The 20,496-nt window shown below is 42.2% G+C and overlaps 1 protein-coding gene across 3 annotated transcripts in view; it reads left to right on the top strand.

The window, feature by feature from the left end:
* LOC109424672 (prolactin-releasing peptide receptor) overlaps positions 1–20,496 on the top strand; it is a 561,567-nt gene that overhangs the window by 65,447 nt on the left and 475,624 nt on the right. The gene's annotated exons all lie outside the window — the stretch shown is intronic.

Here is a 20,496-nt window from a genome sequence, read left to right on the forward strand (position 1 = left end):
AGCGGGCTGCGCGAAAGAGTGAACAAAGATAAACAATTCGGCGTAATTTGCAACGAACGGCACTGGCAAAACAGTCAGCCAGCCAGCCAGCAGTAGGATAAGTTTTTCTCAAAAGAGCTGGGACCGGATTAGCGGGAGGACCGGGGGCTAAACCGGGAGGAGAAAAGTAACTTGAGGTGAAATTTAATTTATCAGAATAAGGGGACCGTAAGTTTGCACGCGTTGAGAGGAAGGTCGTTTAAAGCTGGGAGCAAGTTTCCGAGCGAGCTTTCTTTTCGTAGATTTTTTGGAAGGGTTGTTACTTTTTGAATGGATACTTTGTGAAAGTTTTAGTTATGTTCACGAGCACTTAACGGATAATTAATTTAGATAAATTTGTACCTCTAATAGCAGTTGATTTTTATTACAATTTCATTTATTTTGTTCAACATCAAATTCATTATAACACTGAATCAACAATTTGCCGCCATTATACTCGATTAGCAGCTGCAGCTCTCCAACGTCTGTCACGCCCAACGCTCGCCAGATCACGCTCCACCTGGTCCGCCCATCGTGCTCTCTGCGCTCCACGCCTTCTTGTACCAACCGGATGGTTAGCAAACACCAACTTTGCAGGGTTGTTGTCCGGCATTCTTGCAACATGCCCTGCCCACCGTATCCGTTCAGTTTTAGCCACTTTCAGGATGTAAGGTTCACCGTAGAGTGCAGCGAGCTTGTCGTTCATCCTTCTTTGCCACACACTGTTCTCATGGACGCCGCCGATGATCGTCCTTAGCACGCGTCGCTCGAAAACTCCGAGTGCTTGCAGGTCCTCCTCGAGCATCGTCCATGTCTCGTGTCCGTAGAGAACCACCGGTCTTATTAGCGTCTTGTACATGGTACATTTGGTGCGGGGTGAATCTTTTTTGACCGCAGTTTCTTGTGGAGCCCGTAGTAGGCACGACTTCCACTGATGATACGCCATTGTATTTCACGGCTCACGTTATTGTCAGCCGTTAGCAAGGAACCGAGGTAGATGAATTCTTTTACCACCTCGAAAGTATTCCCGTCTATCGTAAAATTTCTTGCTCAGTCCCACCTACCAGCATGTACTTAGTCTTAGCCACATTCACCACCAGTCCGACCTTTGAACGAGAAGCAGTTTCAGGCGTGTGTACAGCTCTGCTACCGTTCCAAATGTTCTAGCAATAATATCCATACCATCCACAAAACAGACAAATTTGCTGGATTTCGTGAAGATCGTACCCCGACTGTTGACCCGGTTCGTCGCCTCACATCTTCCGGAGCGATGTTGAAGAGTAGGTATGAGAGTCCATCACCTTGTCGCAGTCCCCGGCGAGATTCGAATGAACTAGATAGTTCACCCGAAACCCTTACGCAGTTTTGCACACCGTCCATCGTTGCTTTAATCAGTCTAGTCAGCTTCCCAGAAAAGCCGTTTTCGCCCATGATTTTCCACAGCTCTGCACGGTCAACCCGTAACGTGGGTAGATCACCTTGGAATGGTGCGTTACGGTGTAAGATTTACGATTTCAAGTTTTGATCTTGCTATTTTCCAGCCCGGTTTATTTAAAGGCAGGAACATTCCAGGATCAAGATTTGGTGTACTTTTTTACATTATTTATTTATTTGTTTATTCTATTTATTTTTCACTGCTAATATACCATTTGTTTCAGAGGGATAGAGGTAAATTTAACCTATATATAAATAACAATTTTCAAAAATATAACAGTGGAGAACGTATCACAATTTAATACTTTTTTCTATTTCAGATTTACAAGCAGGCAATCAGCGATCAAAACGGCGAAGTATCCCTTTCTTTAGAAAGGTCAAGATTACCGTACGATACAGTGACAAGTAGACCACGTTTTCCGCGTCGATTTATTCGTGCCGAGTTCCATAATTTCGGTTTCTTTTTCGAACATTAATATAATGTATTTTTGTTCATCACACCTTCAACTTATATTACGCGTTGCGAACATTCGCGGAAAATAAATATGTACAACGGTTTTATTATCCGCAATCTTATAACACGGGAACGCGAAAAAAAGTAATACAAAAACATAGGTGAAACTCAAGTGCAACGATTTTATTTGTTTAGTTGTCCAGTTTTCTCGTAAAGCTACGGCGCGGGTTCCGGTTTTTCAGCATTGGCAGTAACACTAAACGGAATTGCATACAGTTTATTTTCTGACTGAGAAACGATAAGATAAAACGTGCGTTATTACGAGTTGATCCGTCATAAGCGTGGTTTAAAAATTATTCATACCCGGTATATAATTAAATTTAATACACAAGCATACAATAAAATTATTGTATTCTTCCGACAGCCGGCTGGCGGAAGACTAAATCATATCAAGGGTTGCATAGCTCACATCACTTACCAATGTGAATCCAGATCTATGTAACTTTCTATCCCTTCCCTTCCCACTAACAAACTTCCTTCCTGTGGCAACCGTGGGGATGCGGAGGTACACACGGTCTCTAGTAGCAACGGATGTCACACGAACATTCCTTCTCTTCCCCCGATGACCGTAAGGACGTGGCCGGCGCCGGTACTGACAATATAAAGTTTTGAACCTTCAAAATTGCACATTGAGGATGGAAAGCTACACCCAGGCCCCATCCATTTGGTTCCCTGTGCAATGTTGACTGTTCTGATCAGTAACGGAGTAGCAACTACGAATTGTACGGTCATCTCATGCTCATGCTCATGCTCATCCTCATGATTTTCCACAGCTCTGCACGGTCGATACTGTCGTATGCCGCTTTGAAGTCGATGAACAGGTAATGCGTTGGGACCTGGTATTCACGGCATTTCTGGAGGATTTGCCGTACGGTGGAGATCTGGTCCGTTGTCGACCGGCCGTCGATGAAGCCGGCTTGTTAACTTCCCACGAACTCATTCATCTTAGGTGACAGACGATGGAAGGTGATCTGGGATAGCACTTTGTAGGCAGCATTCAAAATAGTGAATGCCCTAAAGTTCTCACATTCCAAATAGTCGCCTTTCTTGTGAATAGGACAGATTACCCATTCCTTCCATTCCTTCGCTAACTGTTCAGTTGCCCAGATCCTGACTATCAACCAGTGCAGACAGGTGGCCAACTTTTCTGGGCCCATCTTGATGAGTTCAGCTGCGATACCATCCTTACCTTGTTGGTTTTGAGCTGATGAATGGCATCCTAAACTTCCCTCAGTGTGGGAGTTGTATCATTGCCGTCTTCTGTTGTCCTGGCGTAGTCGTTTCATCTGTTGCCGTTCCTGTTCTCCACACCTTAAGGTTCACATCGAAGTGCTGCTTCCACCTCTTAATCACCTCACGTCTTGACCGTCAAAAGGCCCCGTCCTTATCCCTGCATGTTTCGGCTCGCCGCACGAAGCCGTTGCGGGATGCGTTGAGCTTCTAGTAGGACTTCCGGGCTTCTTAGGAATGACAATATAGCTCCATTTCTTCGGACTCCGCTACTTCAAGGCGGCGCTTTTTCTCCCGAAAGAGGTGGGCCTGCTATTTTCGTTTCTGTCTGTATTGCTCCACATTCTGTCGGGTTCCATGCTGCAGCATTACCGCCCGCGTTGTGTTCTCCCCCCCCTCGAAACCGTTCTGCACTCATTGTCAAACTGTCCTCCTCCTTGTCAAACTGTCCTTGTCTTTCGGTTGAATTCGTTCTACGTACGGTGGTGACATCCGGTTGCTTCAATCGCTTTAGGTTATACCGGCGGGGTATAAGGGGTATAAGTTGATATTAGGGCCACCGTTGGCGTTGGCCATGACGTTGATAATGTTTGAGAAGTGAATTTTTTTGGTTGGATACCAAAATAGGAAAAAGTCCAATAAAATAGGGTAGAAGCTTCAGTTTTGGCCAACCCGGAGTTTTGGCCATAGTGCGGTATTCAGCCTGTTACGATCTAAATCGGCATAAATTTATTTTTTACTAGTAGATTCTAATATAATATGATGATTACAGCTGTGAAAACCATACATTCTGATTAACCCGTATCGGCCTGAGTCAGCGCATATGAACTAAAAATGTCGTCGTTCAGCGAATACACAAAAGATTTGAATAATTTTTTGACAGTATACTCGTACATATGTCTAGTTTGTTAAAGTGGTCAGAGAACGTCGGAATGGTCCCTATGGCCGGAGTTATTCCGGTGGGTCACTGGGTCAGATTTGTATAAAAAGGGCTGTTTTTCGGTATACAGAGTGTTTTCCATTATGATTAAACTCACTCTATTTTCACTAAAACTTATACCTCTGCAACCAAACATTGTTTCCACACAGTTTTTGACCGTTTAGGAACTACCGGATGTGGCCACCGGACATAATCTCCGGAGGAACCTGCCACATACTGTATACTGGGGTACACAACCATAATTCATTTTTTGCAGCTCTATGTATTGACTTTAGCGGTATAGTGTCTTAGAAAATTTTGTTCTATATACTGAACTCTTTATTTTGGGATTTTCACTTTTGTGATTAATCCACCTAATAGTGCGACAGAAATTCACTTTTTTCAAAAATGAAGATAGAGTGTTGCAGTCCTTGCAAAGTTGTAGAAAAATGTATTGTTGGAAAGTTTGCCGAACAAACTATTTCCTTATTTGCTTAATTATAAGAGATATGTGTCATTTTTTTGTGAACGACCCCTCAAAATAGTTTTTTCGTTATATCTTTTTCTGGGAATTTTTGGTAATTTTCGTGTGTTCTACAAAGTTGTTCTTTGTTATGAAATACACCTCCTTCTGCTTTTTTATCATTAGAATAACGATCCAGGTGAAACAGAGCCTGCATCTCAACTGAGAAAACGTAAATAGATTTTCTTGATGAGTCCTTGGAGAAATTCCTGGTGGAATCATGGAACGAATATTATAGGAATACCTGGAATGATAATAGGTCTCCTCCAGAATTTATTGAAAAAATTCCCCTTGCAATAACAACCACTAGCGTAGGCAGCCTTTTTTTCTTTCATTAATTCTTTTTGAAGAATACTAAGAAAAGCGGAAGGAGAGGGCTAATCCCCCTCTTCCATCTGTCTCTGTCTTGTGTTTATTTAGGAGAGTAAGAAGCATGCCAACGCTAGTATTTACAGCTGAGATTCCTTCGAAATTTACTGCTGTGATTCCTTCAAGGATTTCTACGAGGATTACTACAAAAATGTGCTTAGAATGTTCCCAGTAATTCCTATTGGAAATCATCTTGACATTCTTTTAGACATTCTTACTGGTATTACTTCAGGAATATTGCTGGGATTTATTTATAAATTTCTGGTTTGAAACCATCAGGAACTTTTGCTGGGATTACGCAGGTATCTCTCGCTGCAGATCATCCTGAAGTTTTTTCAGCTGAAAATGCTTGAGAAACCCCAGCAGTAATTTCTGGAGAAGTCTTAGTGGTAATATCTGTTGCTATTCTAAGACAGTCCTGAAGGAATTCTTGAAGAAATCTCTGGAGACATAGCAAGAGGATTTTCTATAGAACCCCTTAGATAAATCTCTGGAGGAATCCTTCTAAGGATATGTAAAGGAACTATTGCAGATAGCTTTGAAGCAATCCCAACAAGAATATTTTTTTTTATGTCTTTATTTATGAGATTTTCAGCCCGAGGCTGGTTCATCTCAGCCCAAGAATATTTAAAATAATCCCATCAGACATTTGTTGAAGAATTCTAAGACAATGTTTTCACAATTTTCTCTTGGATTGTCTCCGGAATGCCTGTTTGGTTCCTCTAGGAATTGCTACTAGGGTTGCTGATACCTTCCAGGATTATTCTAGGGAGTCCACTTGAAGTTCCTCCAGGAATTCTTCCTGTGATTTGTCAAGTGATTTCTCCAAGTATTTTTTCATGAATCCTGCAATAGTTCTTCCAGTGATTTCTCTATAGATACTGTCAGAAATTGGTCTCGAAATTCCTTCATAAATTCCGCATGTAGTTCCAATGATGCTTTTATTTATTTATTTATTGATACTACATCTTTGACACAAGTGCCACACAGACTGATTAAAAATTCTTAATCCTATTCTTAAAAACTAGTTTACTAACATTAAAATCAAAAACGTCACACACATCATTGAATAGTCTACAACAGAAATCTAATGGATTAAACAGTCCATAGTCGGTGCGGTGGCCAGGAATCCGCAGCAGCTGGCGATTTCGAACTTGGCGAACAGGAGCGTGGAGTCTCACATGCTCAAGAAGGCTGCTGCAGTCGATATTGCTTTGAATGATGTCAAATACGAAGAGTTTTTGCAGCATAACACGACGACTTGCTAATGGTTGAAGTCTTATCAGGGCACATCGTTGCTCATATGGAGGCAGTTGAACCGGGTCGTTCCACGGAAGATTCCGAAGTGCATACCGTATGAAGCGTTTCTGTACATTCTCAATCCGGTTGACATGAACGTTATGGTGCGGTGCCCAGACTTGAATGCCGTACTCAAGTACACTACGCACTAAGGCACAGTACAAAGACTTCAATGCATGAACATTATCGAAGTTAGCTGTGTTGCGGCGCAGGAAGCCAAGCATCGCGTAGGCCTTGGCTGTTGTCACAGCGATATGATCCGTGAATCGAAGCTTGCTGTCTAGAACCACACCAAGGTCTTTGATCGATGTAACCCGATTTAGTGGCGTATTGACAAGGGCATAGTCAAACATAGCAGAAGACTGGCGGCGAGTGAACGTGATCGTGTAACATTTGGACACATTCATCTTCATTCCATTCAAGTCACACCAACATGACACATATTCGATGTCAGCTTGCAATGCACAACAGTCCACAAATGACTTAATAACGCGAAAAATCTTCAAGTCGTCAGCATAGAGCAGTTTGTTTGAGTTGATTTTAGCGCACAGATCGTTTATAAATAAAATGAAAATAAGCGGGCCAAGATGACTGCCTTGTGGAACTCCAGAAGGAATGTCAAAAACGTTTGACCTTCCATCATGCACTTTGACAAAAGCTTTGCGAGACGAAAGATAGGACTTGAGCCAACGAATAATCCATGACGGCAGTCCAAGGCGGTTCAACTTTTCGATGGCTAAATCATGAGGCACTTTGTCGAATGCTTTGGAGAAATCAACATAAATGGCATCGACTTGATTTCGCTTCTCCAGCTCGTTAATTATGGTGTAAGTATACGCCATGAGGTTCGTTGTTGTTGATCGCTTTCTTACAAAACCGTGCTGGTAATCGGATGTCGTAGACTGCACAGCTGGATACAGTACGTCGTATAGCAAGCTTTCGAAAACTTTTGCAAGACAGTTTAGTATCGATATCGGGCGATAATTCTCCACACTGTACATATTTCTAGCTTTATGGATTGGAATAATAGAGGCTAGCTTCCAAGCATCCGGGAATACTCCTTCAGCTAATGAACGATTAAAGATCAAAGTAATCGGTAATGCCAACGATTGAGCACAATGTTTGATAAATACAGGGGGGATCATATCAGGACCGGGACCTTTTGACGCATCCACGGCACTAAGAGCGTTGAGAATTTCATTGTTGTTGAATGTTACCTGCGGAAGTCGGATGTTGTACGACGGGAGGCTGTTCAGGTACTCATTAGACAGCGGAGGCGGAATATCGTCGTGAACAGAGCGGAAGAATTCAGCAAACAGATTCGCCGTCGTAACAGGTGAGCAGGAACTACGAGAGCAGTAGGTAACATCAACCGGAATACGAGCTGAACTCTTGCGCTTATTGATGTACGTCCAGAAGGAAGAAGGGTTTTGTACGAAACTTTCTTGCAGGCTATCGATGTACTCACGGAAACGATCATGCTGTAACCGACTGTACTCCTCTTCAGCGTGCTTTAGCTTCATCAAATTCAAATGATTCCGATTGCGGAAGAATCTTTTTCTTATCTTACGCAGGCGATTCCGAAGGTTGCGAAGTTGTGGTGTCCACCAAGGTTGACTGAACTGCTTGGAAACTCGATGACGCTTGACAGGAACGGTAGCTTGGATGATGTCACGAAGATTGCTGTAAAAGGCGGTTACTGCATCGTCGATGGACGCCTCTTCGAGAACCTGATTCCAGTCAACGGTGGCGATTCTTAAGTTGATGTCTTGATAGTCACAGTGGTTGAAGTCATAGTCAATGATCGTTGAGGAACCTCCTCGAGATTCTTCTTCGCGGGAACGGCCGTCAACAGTTAAGATAAACGGCTTATGGTGGGCGTCGACTTTCAATAAGCTATATGGAGACTCGAAGAGACTCGTGATGCATAGGTCATTAACGAATACCAAGTCAAGAAGTCTACCGTTCACGTTTAGAAGGTCGTTCACTTGATAGTAACCAGATGACAACATGGAATCAACCAGAGCAAGCTCCTGTTCCGTTGATGCGTTAATCGGCAGATATGACGAGCACTCCTCATCAAAAGTCCAGACTAAATTAGTCAAGTTATAGTCTCCAACGCAGACAACAATGTCACGGGGATTCGCTTGACTTTGAATCTGGTTAACGGAGTCAACATGCTTCATATATTTCTCGGGGCAGCTGTTAGGGCGAAGGTAGATGCAGCAGACAAATACGGTGACATTTGGCAGAGAGATGCGGACGGCAATTTGTTCCAGGTCATCGCAATCAACAAGATTAACAGCTGCGCAGTTTAGCTCCGATTTGACTGCAATCAGCACACCACCACCTCGCAGTAAACGGCTGGTAGAGGAATTGCGATCGCAACGGTAAATTGTGTAGTTGCAAGATATTTCGGAAGAAGCAATATTGGCGTGAAGCCATGTTTCTGTAAGAACAACAACGTCGAAGTCACAGGCCAGCAGAGAAAGGAGCAAATCTTTCGTCTTTGTTCTCAACCCACGGACGTTTTGGTAGTAAACCGTTAGCGGAGAGCGCCGGCTAGGCGGAGAAGGTGCATGAGGATGAGATGAAATTGTTCTCGGTGATGAGGGCGGGAATTGTTTAACAGCTGTACTTGTTACGTGTGTGTTACGTGGTTCAAACTCACCGTTGGTGCTAAAGCGGGATTGAGTTCGGGAACGCTCGTTGGACCAAGATCGGTCCTCTGATGTGGCTTCCAAAAATGTTGAACGCTGGAGCTGGTTTCAATGAACTCCCTGAATTTGAATTTGCGCAGGATTGACTTTCCTGCTCCGGGACACACCGGTCCGGAAGGAGGGTGGATCTCTTCGCTGCCTCTGTCGTCATCCTGGAACCGATTCCGTCTTGGAACCGATGTGACCTGTACCATTTAATGTGTTTAAGTTGATAAAAAATAATAAAAATAATGAATCAAAACAATTTTTGTCATTAAAATGCTCCTTTTGGTATGATTTGCTGAAACTCTTCAGCAAAGTGGTGGTGATCTCCACGACGGTCGAGTTTACTGAAGTTTCAGTACAATTTGCTGATCAGTCAGTAAATTTTTGACAACCACACACAAAATTTTTTTCGCTGAAAATCAGCAAAGTTTTGCTGATTTTTGCCGAGCTGTAATTTCAGCAATCAATTCAGTAAAAAAAATTGCTGAAATTTTCAGCAATTTCGGTTGTCATCGTGGTTGTCAAAAATTTACTGACTGATCAGCAAATTGTACTGAAACTTCAGTAAACTCGACCGTCGTGGAGATCACCACCACTTTGCTGAAGAGTTTCAGCAAATCATACCAAAAGGAGCATTTTAATGACAAAAATTGTTTTGATTCATTAATTTTTATTATTTTTTATCAACTTAAACACATTAAATGGTACAGGTCACATCGGTTCCAAGACGGAATCGGTTCCAGGATGACGACAGAGGCAGCGAAGAGATCCACCCTCCTTCCGGACCGGTGTGTCCCGGAGCAGGAAAGTCAATCCTCCTCCCGGACTAGTGTGTCCATTCCACGGATCGCAGAAACTTCCATCTGGACCCGTAGATCGGCTATCGGTACAGTGTGTCCACATTCCAGACCGACGAATCCATCCATGAACGAACACGGAAATATGACATTAATCCGGGACGTGAAAAGCACTTGGACCATCCTTCATTGATTCCCTTCCTCAGGCATCTTCGGTAGCGATTTACTCCTGGCGTTGCATCTATGGTTCAAAGGACACATTGTTTTATATGAAAATTGAGAAATACGGACTGGAATTTTGGTACTTACCTTGTCCTTTTGTTGAAAAAACGCCAGATGCGATACAGAATGCATGATTTTGAAAAACGGCGGGATGCACATCGTCGACATTGTTTTCTGTTTTGACAAGTGGCCGACGTGGTTGACGGCAGAAAAGTTTGCTGAAAATTCAGCAAACCCAACAAGTTTACTGGTTTTCAGCAAATAAATCCAAACTGCTGATTTATCAGTTAAATGTAGGTTTGCTGATTGTTGTTCAGTAAACCATTTTGCTGAAACCACAAATAGTTTTTTGGTGTGTGTGGATGATGTTGATGGCGGATGGCAATGATTTGGGAAACGAATAATGACGAGGCTCGCTGGCTACGTCCGAAGCTCACTGTTGGGTTTTTCGGATTTGTCAATGAGAAGATGGGCAGCAGCAGGTGATGTATATTGTTCCGATTTGAACACAGCTGGTTACACAGAATCGAAGGGTTGTATAAAAACGGCAATTAAACGGCAATTCTGATCAGGCTGGGCGGGCAGTGTTTTGTTTACGTATCGACACGCTACACAGTTGCATGAGCAGCGCAGGAGGAGAGTGGCGAGGTGGGAGTCTTTGTGGGCAATGGCGGTTAGCGGGAAGCTCTGACCACTCTCGAGCCTACTCGGAATTTATACTAAAATTCACTTATCCTACCTGCCTGGGTGGTGCAAGACTTGTGTGGTGGATAGCTTGGACGGTAACGGGCGGAATCACGCAGCAAACAGCAATTTAGGGATGATGTTTACGAATGAAATCACCAGATAAACGGAGCACAATGAAAACAAGTGAATCGCACTACGGAGCAGTGATGCCAAAAATGCCAAAAATTTATAATTTATTCTTCAGATTTCTCCTGCATTTTTTGCAAGGATACTTCCAAAAACTGTTCAGGCATTTTCACTAAAAATTCTTGCTGGGATTCCCCCAGCGATACCAGTATGGATTTCTTTAGAAACTAAGTACTCCTACTAGGAATCCTCTTCAGATTATTTTGGGAACTACTGCTGGGATTGCTATTGGACTGCTGCTGGGATTCTTCTATAAATTTCAGACTGGAATCCTCCAGGATTTTTTTCCTGAGTTTCCTACCTGCAGGAAATCATCCAGGAATTCCTGGAAGATTCTCAACAGTAATAATTGGAGATGCTGAAAATGCATGGAATTTCTCAAGAATTCGAAAAAAATCAGTAGGAGTTCCTGAAGGAATCTCAGCAGTAATGACTGGAATACAATAAGAAATTCCTAGAGTTATCTATCACAAATTCTCTGAAGGATTCATAGCACAAATCTGGAAGAATTACAAGAGATTCCCTTGAGGAATCCCAGGTAGAGTTTTCATAGACACCCCAGCAGGCTTCCCAAATCTTTTGAGAATCCTCTTGGAATTCCTCTAGAAATGTCTGATGGGGTTCTCCATGGATTTTTCCTAGGATTCTTCCGCAAATTGCTCCGGTCATCCTTTTAGGGATTTTCCCAATGATTCCTCCAATAATTTCTCTCGGAATAACCTTAGAAATTCCTGCACGGATTCATTCATGAACTTCTACCAGGATTTCTCCAAGTATTCTTGCTGAGAATTCTCAAGCACTTCTAGATGATATTTCTGCAGTTGAAGAATTCCAGCAACACTTCTTGTAGGATTCCCACCACGAAAGCCTGGAAAAACCATTTCAGGACCACTTTCAACAGGATTTCTCAAAGAAATTTGAAGAGGATTTCCGGAATACGAAGAGAAATTTTGAGAAAAATCACTAGAGGAATTCGGCAAAAAAAAAACCTGGGTGAGTTTGTGAAGAAATCATTTGATAATTTCGAAATAAATTCCTGTAGGAATCATATGAAGTAATCTTGGCGGAAGCTCAGCACGCATTCTTGAGTAATCTCCATGGTGAATTTTTGGAGGTACCTTTTAAGTATATAATTGATTGTTGTTTGCTTGTTTATTACCAGATTTTAACCTTTTATGAGTCATTCATCCCGTGTATATAATTGATTGTTTTTTTTAATAAATCACTAAATGAGCTAAAACTTCAACATTATTTCATAATTCAAGATGGTAATTCGTCCCCTTAATGCTAGAACTAGGTAACTAGTTTTGCGAAATCGCAAGAAATTTGTTTATATCTGAACGTACACCACAATAAACACAAGTTTGTCAATTGAAAACTCGAAAACACATATTAATTCAACTTTTAAGACCAACAAAGAGTATGTTTTATACCAGGATAAGTTTTACCAGCCATTTTTATCCGCATTTTCCAAAACGAGTTACCTAGTTCTAGCATTAAGGGGGCGAATTATAGTTCATTTAAGTTCCCTCTAATTCACTTTAATATAAGTGTGTTTCAAAAGGAAGTAACAAAATATCTGGCAATAAATTGAAAAAAGCCATAAGATGCATGCTAAAAATAATCCAATTAAATAAAAACATATAATAAATTAAATCACTATAACTTTTTTTCTGAAAAACTATTTTATGTTATTTCAAAGATCATTACATAAGTCATGAGTGCTCAAAATTTCATTGCATTCGGTTGATTGAATCCGGAGATATGACAGCTCAAAGTTGGTTATCGGATAATCATGCCTTTTACTTGAATATTTTCTAATTGCATGTGGAATAGCCCAATCTATCCCAAATTTGGACCATAGATAGAACACTAGTTGACCAACTTACAGTAAAAATTTGAAAAAAAATTGATGCATTTTTCGAAAAGTTACAGCTAGTTGACCATTTTTTTTTTAAGTAAACATTTTTCCTGTCCCGATTATTTTGTCTATCCCCTGTAGTTGATGAATTCTGTGAGGAACCATTGGAATACAATACAGAAGAGATCGATAGATAAATGCTGGAAGGTATGCATGGAAGAATTCCGAAATAAATCCAAAAAAGAATCGCGGGGGAATTTTTTCGGTAAAATTCTGGAAGACTTTAATCTCGGATAAATTTTAAGAAACAAAAACACCGAGGGAATTCGTTGAAAAATTACGTGGGTAATTTGTGGACATAAGCATGGGAAGCATCTCTGAAATAATTCCGGGAAAAAAACTCTGGAAGAATTCTGGAAATAATCCCGTGGAATATTTATGAAAAAAAGCCCGACAGGAAATTCCTAAAGATTTCCGGGGAAATCTTTGGAGGAATTTCGGAAAAAGTTCCTAAAAAACCGAGAGGAATGTTTGGACATTTTTGAGTCAGATCTTTTTGAAAATTTACATGTTAAAGGCCATCTAATGTCTTCAATAGAACTCAGGGATGAAACCTTGGAAGAGTTCTGGTGTAAATCTCTGGGAGAACTTTGAAAGAATACTACGTGAAGGTACTATTAAAATCATTGGAATAACTCCGCGTCGAATCTTTGAAAGAGTTTTGAGTGAATCTCTGGAAGAATTGAAAAAAAAATCTAGGAAAATTTTGAGTTGAATCATGACAAAAAACCGTGAGGAATCCTTGGAAGTATTTTGGAAGAAATCCTTGGACGAGTACCGCAAGGTATCTCTTAGAAAACCGGGGAAATCTTGGGAAATTTTAAGAGAAATTTTTGGAAGAACTCGAGGTGAAATCTCTACAAGCATACCGGGCAAAATGCTTGAGAAACTTCCGGGATTAATTTCGGGAAGATTTCCGAAAGGAATTCCTATGAGAATTCTTTCAAATATTTTTGAAAAGAATTCCTGGGAGCATTCCGGGAGTATTCTTTGGAATAATTTCATATAATAATTCTCCAAGCCATTTCCGGAAGGAGTTCCTAAGATTTCGTGGAGAAATCTGTAAGCGATTCAGGAAAGAATCCTTGAAAGAAAATTTCACGGATTTCCCCAAAATATTCTCCAAGCATTTCTCCTAGTATTTTTTCTACGTTTCCTTTCCCTCTTCCACAAATTCCTTCCCAAGATATTTTCTTAGAATTGTTATGGAAGATGCAGCAGTAATAAATCCGGAAAGGATTGTGGTGACAACTCTGGCTGGAGACCCTATAAAAATTCTGGAAAACATCTCTAGGGGAACTTTGAAATAAATCCGAGAAAAAATCATGAATAAATACATAGAAAAGTACCAGGAGAATTGCTGGATGAATTCTTGGTATGATTCCTGGAGAAACCCCTGGAAGAATTCCAGTTGGAATCTTTCCAGATAATACCAGGAGTTATTCCCCTAGTCGGAACCAAATATTCAACCTATCATTTGTTTTTTCCAAAACACGCGAGAAAAATTGGTCAACATTCGGCAAGGCCTCCAGTTCCGTGATTTTGAATAAGGTGAAATTGATTCTGTCTGAATCAGCATGAAAAACACGAGGATAAAACCACCGATTGTCGGTGATAAAAGGATCATGCTCAAGGCTCCAATTACAATCAATATGATGAGATCTTTCTCATTTTTTTTCCATTATACCCATATCAATAACATCCAAATATCAAAATGTTTATTTAGAGAGGGTTGGATACCATAACTTATAATCTCGTTTTAAAGAGCGCGCAAAGGCGCTTAAGCCTAGACTTTAGAGCCAGGGCATTCGGGGTAAAAACCGTTGTCCCATCCCAGGATTCCAGAGGACATGGAGTGGCATTAACATTCTTAGCATAGTCACTCCCAACGATGGGGTACATTATTCTCACTGTTCAACGAACAGTTGGCACGAGATGTCCCCGTTTTCTGATTTCAATAACAATAACAACGCTGCACAGTACGCCTGGCTGCTTTAATGCTTGTAATGCATCCCTGATGCACTGCAACCATTAATAAAGACAAGAAGAATGATAGGAGTAGCAGATCCTGTGAGAATCTCTCTCTGCAATCCTATAATTTTCCAGGATTCTTTGAATGAATGGCTGTGTGTGTAGACTAGACTAGACTAGACTAGACATTCGGCAAGCCTCCAGTTTCGCTTTAAGTTGATCGGTGAATGTGTGGGTGCTCACAATAAAGTTGAGATATCGGCAGTTGACGTTGATCAGTCACCTCTAACATAGGGAACAGACGCTCCTCTGGGATAACAGACAATCAGGTTTGCAGAAACAAACCACCCTTCTCTGTTAGTCCATCATCAAAGTTCCCACCGAGGGAGCCTTCACAGTGGTTGGCAACCCGATCTTCCCTGAGATTGATTACAATCTGTTCGGGAAGGGATAGAAATAGCTGAGAAAAGGCTAGTGAGCTCAATTGCGTCCGTAATACGCATTGCACAGTGAGTTCCACTAAGAGGCAGGTGACTTCATGATCTAATTAGAACAACATTAGTTATTATCTTGATTAGACCAGTGTACTTTTTGTTACAATTATAGTTATTTTAACATAATCCTGCATCTAGTTTATAACATTATTAATATTAATTTATAGAAAAATTTTGTAACATCACAACTCAATATGATATAAACTTTATATAAGTTTCTAGACGGGTGCTGAAGACTTTTAAGCTTTAACTTTTGTCCGACGTTTCGGTCCGGTTGGGACCTTCTTCAGGGACTCAATAGGTATAGTCCCTGAAGAAGGTCCCAAACGGACCGTAACGTCGGACAAAATAAAATAAATTGTGTTTTATTTCTGCCAAGATTGACAAGCTAGCGCGAAACAGTTTCATAAAACAGTCAAACACACCAAAGATTTGAAGCTTTAAAGCTGCCAAAAAGAAGTGTTACTGATATCACACACGAGAAATAAGCTTTTCCCTATGGAACTCATGAACGTATTGTATATGTTCCAGACAAAATAAAACTTCTACACACGCCATCATAAAGTCATTCGAGCGGGAAATTTCTTCCTCCCTCCCCTCCGAAGCCGAAATTATAATTAAAGACCCAACTGATCCGCAACCAAGCAACTCACAGTTCCGCTTGCTTCAAAGTTTCATGCTTTTTCTTTCTTTAATATGTATGTAGAACAACAAAGTATGCACTCGCTCATGATGAGCCAGCCAGCAGCTCGGCAGCCAGGCAGAGTAAACCGGAAAACTCTCCAAGGAGAGACAATTCATTTTCTTCTATCCGGAGCTGGTGATCCAATATTTCCCCATCAAATTGCTACTCGAAGGGATACAGGGAGGTTACGTTGCTTCCAAGGGCAACGACGGATGTTTGCCACGTCCCTTAGCTTGGTAGGTTTCTGTTTTTCTTCCATCATTAACTGGCGGCAAACCTAGTCAAGTTTATAGAGAATGAAGTTGTTCCTGCCTGAATCCATGCCGGATCCCAATTATTAATGGGAGTTTTGAATTCACTGTGTACTTTGTTGAGAATTTAAACTTAAACTAATTCAAACGAAGCCTCCTATAAGTTACACTACACTAGCCAACATAATTTCAAAACTAAGTAAAATTAATTGAATTTATCTAATATAAAATCCTTGAAGAAGACGAAATATACGTCGAAACGTCAGAATATCAAAGCAAGCTGCATAAAAGACTGAAAAAAGCCAAAAACTTAAAAAAAAAACAAAAACATGACCTCAACAGCATCAGAGCTACATTTTCCATCTTCTTGACATTTTTAACGCACGCACCACGAAGTAAAAGGTCAAGTCATGAAGTGTGAAGTCCCTTCACCTAGTCAGTGGTGTTCGACTTTAACAACCCGCCAGGTTGATCCCTATTTTTGTACGTGTTTGATCCCTTTTGTGTCATCATTTGAACGGAAGCAGAAAAAGGAACATATCGGCAAGTGAATTGAAGTGTGAAGAAAATTGACTTCAGCTTTACAGCCATGCATCAACAGAGAAGGTCATGTGTGTCTGTGTCACAGGATAAAGCATGACGACTGACGTCGTGACACTGGAATCCTTTTCGCAAGGGCCATCATCTGCGCTTCTCGTTGAAGGTGTATCGCATCTTCAGGTGGGATGTGTGTGATACCCGGATACACCATTCTTGCTTCTCGTTCGGTGCAGTTGAACTGTTCTCGAACATTTTCCGGAAAAATAAACTCGAAGCTGTAAATGTGTCACGTTTTGAACACAGGCAAACAGATGTAGAACAATTTTCATTAACCATGCTTTCCAAGTAACATTTTTTAGTCAAATAGATTAGAAGAAGCTCTTAGAACCATAATAAAACCAAAATAAAAGGTATAAGGTTTTGTGGCGGTTCTCAAAACTACAAGACTAATTGGTTATCAACATGCTACTTGGGTTTCAACGATCGTTTAAGTTATTGTTAGTTGCGAATTTCAACGCGTACGACGTTTCACACTAGCGCCTTCTGTTGGTCACATTCTCATCAGGTGATGGTAGTATGAAACGGGTGATGAATTTATAAGAAAAGTGTGCCCACTTTTCGCTTGCTTGTCTATGTCATAGCTATCTGCTGTAGATGCAGTTCGTGATGTTCGTTTCGTTACCGGATTCGATTGAGTGCACATTTGTCCGGGTAGGATTCCGGGAGGACATGCATGAGAGTAACTAGTGTCTAGAAAACTGTGAAACTAAGTTATAAAGTCAGAAGTGTAATTTGACATTCCTCAGCGTTGTTGAGATAACTCCGTATTTGGAATATACACGCCAATCTGGACTAAAACCCAAATTTTCATGAATTGTGATGCTCGGAAAATAACTTTAAAACAAATTTAAAGTTTATATGGGAAACGGATTGTTAAATCACCCCTCGTCGTACAGACAGACAGACAGACAGACAGACAGACAGACAGACAGACAGACAGACAGACAGACAGACAGACAGACAGACAGACAGACAGACAGACAGACAGACAGACAGACAGACAGACAGACAGACAGACAGACAGACAGACAGACAGACAGACAGACAGACAGACAGACAGACAGACAGACAGACAGACAGACAGACAGACAGACAGACAGACAGACAGACAGACAGACAGACAGACAGACAGACAGACAGACAGACAGACAGACAGACAGACAGACAGACAGACAGACAGACAGACAGACAGACAGACAGACAGACAGACAGACAGACAGACAGACAGACAGACAGACAGACAGACAGACAGACAGACAGACAGACAGACAGACAGACAGACAGACAGACAGACAGACAGACAGACAGACAGACAGACAGACAGACAGACAGACAGACAGACAGACAGACAGACAGACAGACAGACAGACAGACAGACAGACAGACAGACAGACAGACAGACAGACAGACAGACAGACAGACAGACAGACAGACAGACAGACAGACAGACAGACAGACAGACAGACAGACAGACAGACAGACAGACAGACAGACAGACAGACAGACAGACAGACAGACAGACAGACAGACAGACAGACAGACAGACAGACAGACAGACAGACAGACAGACAGACAGACAGACAGACAGACAGACAGACAGACAGACAGACAGACAGACAGACAGACAGACAGACAGACAGACAGACAGACAGACAGACAGACAGACAGACAGACAGACAGACAGACAGACAGACAGACAGACAGACAGACAGACAGACAGACAGACAGACAGACAGACAGACAGACAGACAGACAGACAGACAGACAGACAGACAGACAGACAGACAGACAGACAGACAGACAGACAGACAGACAGACAGACAGACAGACAGACAGACAGACAGACAGACAGACAGACAGACAGACAGACAGACAGACAGACAGACAGACAGACAGACAGACAGACAGACAGACAGACAGACAGACAGACAGACAGACAGACAGACAGACAGACAGACAGACAGACAGACAGACAGACAGACAGACAGACAGACAGACAGACAGACAGACAGACAGACAGACAGACAGACAGACAGACAGACAGACAGACAGACAGACAGACAGACAGACAGACAGACAGACAGACAGACAGACAGACAGACAGACAGACAGACAGACAGACAGACAGACAGACAGACAGACAGACAGACAGACAGACAGACAGACAGACAGACAGACAGACAGACAGACAGACAGACAGACAGACAGACAGACAGACAGACAGACAGACAGACAGACAGACAGACAGACAGACAGACAGACAGACAGACAGACAGACAGACAGACAGACAGACAGACAGACAGACAGACAGACAGACAGACAGACAGACAGACAGACAGACAGACAGACAGACAGACAGACAGACAGACAGACAGACAGACAGACAGACAGACAGACAGACAGACAGACAGACAGACAGACAGACAGACAGACAGACAGACAGACAGACAGACAGACAGACAGACAGACAGACAGACAGACAGACAGACAGACAGACAGACAGACAGACAGACAGACAGACAGACAGACAGACAGACAGACAGACAGACAGACAGACAGACAGACAGACAGACAGACAGACAGACAGACAGACAGACAGACAGACAGACAGACAGACAGACAGACAGACAGACAGACAGACAGACAGACAGACAGACAGACAGACAGACAGACAGACAGACAGACAGACAGACAGACAGACAGACAGACAGACAGACAGACAGACAGACAGACAGACAGACAGACAGACAGACAGACAGACAGACAGACAGACAGACAGACAGACAGACAGACAGACAGACAGACAGACAGACAGACAGACAGACAGACAGACAGACAGACAGACAGACAGACAGACAGACAGACAGACAGACAGACAGACAGACAGACAGACAGACAGACAGACAGACAGACAGACAGACAGACAGACAGACAGACAGACAGACAGACAGACAGACAGACAGACAGACAGACAGACAGACAGACAGACAGACAGACAGACAGACAGACAGACAGACAGACAGACAGACAGACAGACAGACAGACAGACAGACAGACAGACAGACAGACAGACAGACAGACAGACAGACAGACAGACAGACAGACAGACAGACAGACAGACAGACAGACAGACAGACAGACAGACAGACAGACAGACAGACAGACAGACAGACAGACAGACAGACAGACAGACAGACAGACAGACAGACAGACAGACAGACAGACAGACAGACAGACAGACAGACAGACAGACAGACAGACAGACAGACAGACAGACAGACAGACAGACAGACAGACAGACAGACAGACAGACAGACAGACAGACAGACAGACAGACAGACAGACAGACAGACAGACAGACAGACAGACAGACAGACAGACAGACAAGTCCTAAATATCAAAGCAAAGGCAAAGCAAAGGCAAAGCAAAGGCAAAGCAAAGGCAAAGCAAAGGCAAAGCAAAGGCAAAGCAAAGGCAAAGCAAAGGCAAAGCAAAGGCAAAGCAAAGGCAAAGCAAAGGCAAAGCAAAGGCAAAGCAAAGGCAAAGCAAAGGCAAAGCAAAGGCAAAGCAAAGGCAAAGCAAAGGCAAAGCAAAGGCAAAGCAAAGGCAAAGCAAAGGCAAAGCAAAGGCAAAGCAAAGGCAAAGCAAAGGCAAAGCAAAGGCAAAGCAA

This window comes from Aedes albopictus, chromosome 3, assembly GCF_035046485.1.
Source record: "Aedes albopictus strain Foshan chromosome 3, AalbF5, whole genome shotgun sequence".
NCBI classification, from domain to species: domain Eukaryota; kingdom Metazoa; phylum Arthropoda; class Insecta; order Diptera; family Culicidae; genus Aedes; species Aedes albopictus.